This window comes from Ovis aries, chromosome 2 (genome assembly GCF_016772045.2).
Source record: "Ovis aries strain OAR_USU_Benz2616 breed Rambouillet chromosome 2, ARS-UI_Ramb_v3.0, whole genome shotgun sequence".
In the NCBI taxonomy this organism is placed as follows: Eukaryota; Metazoa; Chordata; class Mammalia; order Artiodactyla; family Bovidae; genus Ovis; species Ovis aries.
This window is the reverse complement of record NC_056055.1, coordinates 142,174,779-142,181,258: the sequence shown is the minus strand read 5'-3', so window position 1 is coordinate 142,181,258 and position 6,480 is coordinate 142,174,779.

Here is a 6,480-nt window from a genome sequence, read left to right as displayed (position 1 = left end):
TCAGATTGATTATGTTCTTTGCAGCCAAAGATGGAGATGCTCTATACAGTTAGCAAAAACAAGACTGGGAGCTGACTGTGGCTCAGATCATGAACTCCTTATTGCCAAATTCAGACTGAAATTGAAGAAAGTGGGGAAAACCACTAGAGCATTCAGGTATGACCTAATTCAAATCCCTTACAATTATACAGTGGAAATGAGAAATAAATTTAAGAGACTAGATCTGATAGTAGAGTGCCTGATGAACTATGGATGGAGGTTCATGACACTGTACAGGAGACAGGGAGCAAGACCATCCCCAAGAAAAACAAATGCAAAAAAGCAAAATGGCTGTCTGAGGAGACCTTACAAATAGCTGTGAAAAGAAGAGAAGCGAAAAACAAAGGAGAAAAGGAAAGAAATAGCTGTTTGAATGCAGAGTTCCAAAGAATAGCAAAGAGAGATAATAAGCCTTCCTCAGTGATCAGTGCAAAGAAATAGAGGAAAACAATAGAATGGAAAAGACCTGAGATCTGTTCAAGAAAAATAGAGATACCAAGGGAACATTTCATGCAAAGACAGGCTCAATTAAAGAATGGTAAACAAGAATGGTATGGACCTAACAGAAGCAGAAGATATTAAGAAGATGTGGCAAGAATATGCAGAAGAACTATACAAAAAAGATCTTCACGACCCAGATAATCACGATGGTGTGATCACTCACCTAGAGCTAGACGACATAGAATGTGAATCAAGTGGGCCTTAAGAATCATCACTACAGACAAAGCTAGTGGAGGTGATGGAATTCCAGTTGAGCTATTTCAATTCCTAAAAGATGAGGCTGTGAAAGTGCTGCACTCAGTGTGCCAGCAAATTTGGAAAACTCAGCAGTGGCCTCAAGACTGGAAAAGGTCAGTTTTCATTCCAATCTCAAAGAAAGGCAATGCCGAAGAATGCTCAAACTACTGCATAATTGCACACATCTCACATGCTAGTAAAGTAATGCTCAAAATTCTCCAAGCCAGGCTTCAGCAATACGTGAACCGTGAACTTCCAGATGTTCAAGCTGGTTTTAGAAAAGGCAGAGGAACCAGAGATCAAACTGCCAACATCCACTGGATCATCGAAAAAGCAAGAGAGTCGCAGAAAAACATCTATTTATGCTTTATTGACTATGCCAAAGCCTTTGACTGTGTGGATCACAATAAACTGTGGAAAATTCTTCAGGAGATGGGAATACCAGACCACCTTGACCTGCCTCTTGAGAAATCTGTATGCAGGTCAGGAAGCAACAGTTAGAACTGGACATGGAACAACAGAGTGGTTCCAAATTGGGAAAGGATTATGTCAAGGCTGTATATTGTCACCCTGCTTATTTAACTTCTATGCAGAGTACATCATGAGAAATGCTTGGCTGGATGAAGTACAAGCTGGAATCAAGATTGCTGGGAGAAAAATCAATAACCTCAGATATGGAGATGACACCACCCTTATGGGAGAAAGTGAAGAGGAAGTAAGAGCCTTTCCATGAAAGTCAAAGAGGAGAGTGAAAACGTTGGCCTAAAGGTCAACATTCAGAAAACTATGATCATGGCATCTGGTCCCGTCACTTCATGCCAAATAGATTGGGAAACAGTGTCAGACTTTATTTTTTGGGGCTCCAAAATCACTGCAGATGGTGATTGCAGCCATGAAATTAAAAGATGCTTACTCCTTGGAAGAAAAGTTATGACTGACCTAGACAGCATATTAAAAAGCAGAAAGATTACTTTATCAACAAAGGTCCATCTAGAAAAGCTATGGTTTTTCCCATAGTCATATAAGGATATGAGAGTCAGACTATAAAGAAAGCTGAGTGCCAATGAACTGATGCTTTTGAAATGTGGTGTTGCAGAATCCTCTCAAGAGTCCCTTGGACTGCAAGGAGATCCAACCAGTCTATCATAAAGGAAATCAGTCCTGAATATTCATTGGAAGGACTGATGCTGAAGCTGTAGCTCTAATACTTTGGCCACCTGATATGAAGAACTGACTCATTGGAAAAGACCCTGATGCTAGGAATGATTGAAGGTGGGAGAAGAAGGGGATGACAGAGGTTGGGATGTTTGGATGTCATCACTGACTCAATGGAAATGAGTTTGAGTAAACTCTGGAAGTTGGTAATGGACAGGGAAGCGTAGCATGCTGCAGTCCACGGTGTCACAAAGAGTCAGACACGACTGAGCGACTGAACTGAACTGAATAACTTTCTCTCTCTAACCATATTTAAAAGTCCTCTCCACTTGCAGCTAAAGGCAAATGGGCTCAAATGAGTCTACGTGCAAAGAAAGTTACATTCTGTGGTATTATGCTTATAAACACATGCTCTCCACCCCTCAGTTTATTTTAAAGCCTCAAAAATTCTTGACATTGCGAGGGCATAAAATTTTTAGTTGGCTATTTTTACTTAAGGCATTCTACACTGAGATGTGCAAGTCTATATAGTTTTTTCTGTGAATGTAAAAGCGTTCCATGGTGTTCACTGGGTTTTGTAAGTCAACTCGCAATAAAACAGAAGTAGCAATGGCTGTGGGCTTCCCTGGTGGCTAGAAGGTAAAGAATCTGCCTGAAATGCGGGAGACCAGGTTCAATCCCTGGGCTGGGAAGATCCCCTGGAGGCATGGCAACCCACTCCAGTATTCTTGCCTGAAGAATAATCATGGAAAGAGGGTCCTGGCCAGCTACATACAGGCCATTGGCTTCCAGAGTCGGACATGACTGAGCAACTAAGCACAGCATAGCAGTGGCTTGCACACTTCATTTACCAACTAAACAATGTAGCCTACCTACCCCTAGCACTGCCAGGTCAACAGCCATAATACTAGCCGATGACAAAACAAGGGCTGTTTATGTTCGTGACTTGGTTGTTTAAACATTCAGAGAAGTGGATTTAAAAAATCAATCCTATTGTGAATTATCAGTACACTGTTAAATAGACACCAAAGGTTACTGACTATAAAGGACACATCCAGCCTACCTCCAAAGTAATGCATCATCATAAAAATTTAAAAAGGGGGCTGAAAACTATGGGTTTATCTACAGGTACAGAAACTAAGGCAGGCTTTCAGAACAGAGAAAAAAATTGTAAGGAAGAAAAAACCTTTACAAACTTAATTTCTAGAAAGTAATTATCAAGCTGCATGGTCGCATAAAGCCCTATTGATCCAAATTTCTCTTTCTGTATGAACTCCACAGACTTGCATGACTTGGCATCAGTAAAAGCTAATGATGATTCATGTTATTAGCTTCAGCTGCCCTAGTCCCTAGGAACTCAGCTTTGACCTTTTACCAGCACTTTTCTCCCTAGCAAGCAGGATCAATCTCCAGGCATATTTCCTAATCATCCAAAAGCACCTGGAGAATGAGTTACACCTGACTGGGTGAGGGGCTGGGAAGCTAAGGAAAAGAAAGATTCAGACTGAGGAGAGAATGTATCCCATCATGTGATCTGCCCAGCAATTTTGGGAAAACTTAAAAAGTAATATTACATATTAAGATTTCACTTACATAAAGGTAAAATAGTCATAATTACAAGACATGTTAAATGTTATCAGTTGATTTTAACTTTTAGCAGCAGCCTGCCCCCTCCCCCGCAAAAACCCATACAATATTTACAAGCTCCTTTTTCCTTGATCAAACATTTATTGAGCTCCTAGCACTATGCTAGGCACTTAAACAGCATTCTACTGTGGTAATATAGAAGTCATTAATTTTTTAAAATTAATTTTTTAGTGTCCTTTGCTTTAAGTGGCTCCTGAGAGAAGTATTGATTTATGAAGCCATGGAAAACTGCTTCACAAATAACTAAGAAAAACCTCTTCACCTCTTCTTCCTACTCTTTCCATCCCCCACTTCTCTTCCTTCACTTGCCTAGCCTTCCCCCAACACATGCCCTCTCATCTCCTTTCCACTTTTCTACTTGAGGCTGGATCAATGCAACATGCAGGTCCAGCATGCAATAGAAAAATAGATTAACTTTAGTGATTAAAGTTACAGGAAAAAAAACATTATTACAAGAGATTGGCTTATTCGTTATTAGTCAAGCAAATAACCTAATTCGAGATTATAAAAATTGAAGATAATCTAAAGGGTAGTTAAATAAAGATTTTTTTTTTCTTCAGTTTTGGTAATGGTTTGGTTTCCATAACACACACACTCGTTGAAGGATTGCGTATCTTTGCAAATGTTTTGTTTCGATGATAACAATAAAGACTGTCCCTACTTTAAGACTTTGTGAGAGTCTGTATCAATTAAAATTCTTATACAGCCTTCTGTATAAATCATAACTCCACCTTTATTTCAAAATACTAAACCCAGAATAACATAACTCTTTTCTAACATAATAGTAGGGACTTCCCATGTGGCGCTAGTGGTAAAGAATTCACCTGCCAGTGCAGGAGACATAAGAGATGCAGGTTCAATTCCTGGGTCAGAAAGCTCACCTGGAGGAGAGCACCGAAACCGCTTCCAGTATTATTGCCTGGAGAAACCCGTGGGCAGAGGAGCCTGGAAGGCTACGGTCCATAGGGTTGCAAAGAGTTGGACACCACTGAAGTGACTTAGCACACTTGCAATATGATAGAAGCATACCCACTGGAAATCCTTTTCCCATTCTGTGTGGGTCAGATGATTTTCATTCAAATCAGCCTACCATAATATCTCTCGTCAACATTTAGAGTCAAGAGTTGGTATATGCCACTTTCCAGTCCTTTAGCAACTTTCTTTCCTTGGATTCCACAGTGCCAAATTACTTTTCAGTTTCTTCTGGGATTTCATATTAAATTGCCTCCCCTGCAAAGAGACCCTGCCATCTTTATGTTCTCTTAATTGTAAGTGGTTTCCTATGCTTGTCGCTCTGTCTGTGCTTTGTCCTTGGATATCTTTTACATTCTCTTAGTTTCAGTGATTCCCTTTCTCCTGACAACTCCCAAGTCTCAGGAGAGAAGTATGATGAGGGGGAATAGTATAAAGCTAGGTGTTGTAATATTTGCTTGGTTTGGAGACCTGTTCCCTATTAAATTTTGATGAGTGACTTTATTGTATCCATGTGTGTTCGTGGGGGTGCTGGTATAAAGTTTGTAAAAAAAAAAATACTAGTTATGATGACCTGAATAGAATACAATTCCTTTCTGATGGTTTTGTTTACTTGTCTTGATTTTTCTTTACTCTTTTAACACAAGAAACTTACATAGAAATCTTTTAACATGAGCATGGCATTCATTGTTATAGATATTTCAGAGTTCTAAATATGAAAACAGAAGACTTATGTATTTGAAGTTATCTAATTAATTACATTACTGGGTGAAATCCTTTTATTCCAGGTGCAGCTGACATCCAATACTAAATGAAATGGGTTGACTTTCATTTAAATGAAGGAACCAGCCTTTAAACGTGCATATTTCAACCATATTGGAAATGGCATAGTGAAGGGACCATGAGAAAAACAGTCTCTGGATGGCAACAAATAAAATGTATCTGACAGTCAATTTACCGTAAAATTGGTGAAAAAAAAAAAAAAGAAAGCCTCTTTGAACTTCCATTCATCTGTAGAAACAGGTATTATCAATACATATCCACAATTAACAGGGCTGTTGTGAGAATTATATCAAGTCACATTCAGAATAGGGTAATATTATCATTAAATTCCAATGCAATACCTTTCTGGAAGATCTTTTCTGCAAAAAGCCCATCGTGGCTTATAGTTCCAATTATAAGTTAATCCTCACATTTAAGAAAGTCAGAGGTTTACTTTGTTTTTAATCTCTATTTTACAGATTAGAAATGCTGGGTAAGTTTAAGTGACTGACCTGTGATTTTTCACCCGGTCATAAGCAGAGCTGGAACTAGACTGATTTCTTTCCTTTTTATTCAGTTTTGTGTCTGCTGGATGTACCTTTTATTCAGAATTGATTCCAGTGAAGTATTCAGTTCCTATTCTTGATAAATATAGATTTTTTGCATCAATTAATATAAAATTATTATATATATATATATATTAAAGTTTGGGCTTCCCAGATGGCAATGGCAATAAAGAGTCCACCTGCCATTGCAAGAGATGCAAGTTTAATCCCTGGGTCAAGAAGATCCCCTGGAAGAGGGCGTGGCAACCCACTCCAGTATTCTTTCCTGGAGAATCCCTTGGACAGAGAAGCCTGGCATGATGTAGTCCATAGCATCTCAGAGTCAGACATGACTGAAGCAACTTAGCACACATGCACACAAGCAAATTTCTTCCTCTTCTAACAAGTTGAATGAGTTCTCCATCGCATGGGGAGAAAAACAGAGATACTTAAAAACACACACACAAAGAGGAATTAGCTCATTAAATACTTGTATTTAAATAACACTGGACTTTCTGACCAATATAGATGATGAAATTCATAGCCATGCATAAAACTAGCATCAGCATGCAATCTTTTCAGCTATCTCTTTTTTTTTTTTTAACAATTTTCAATCTTCATC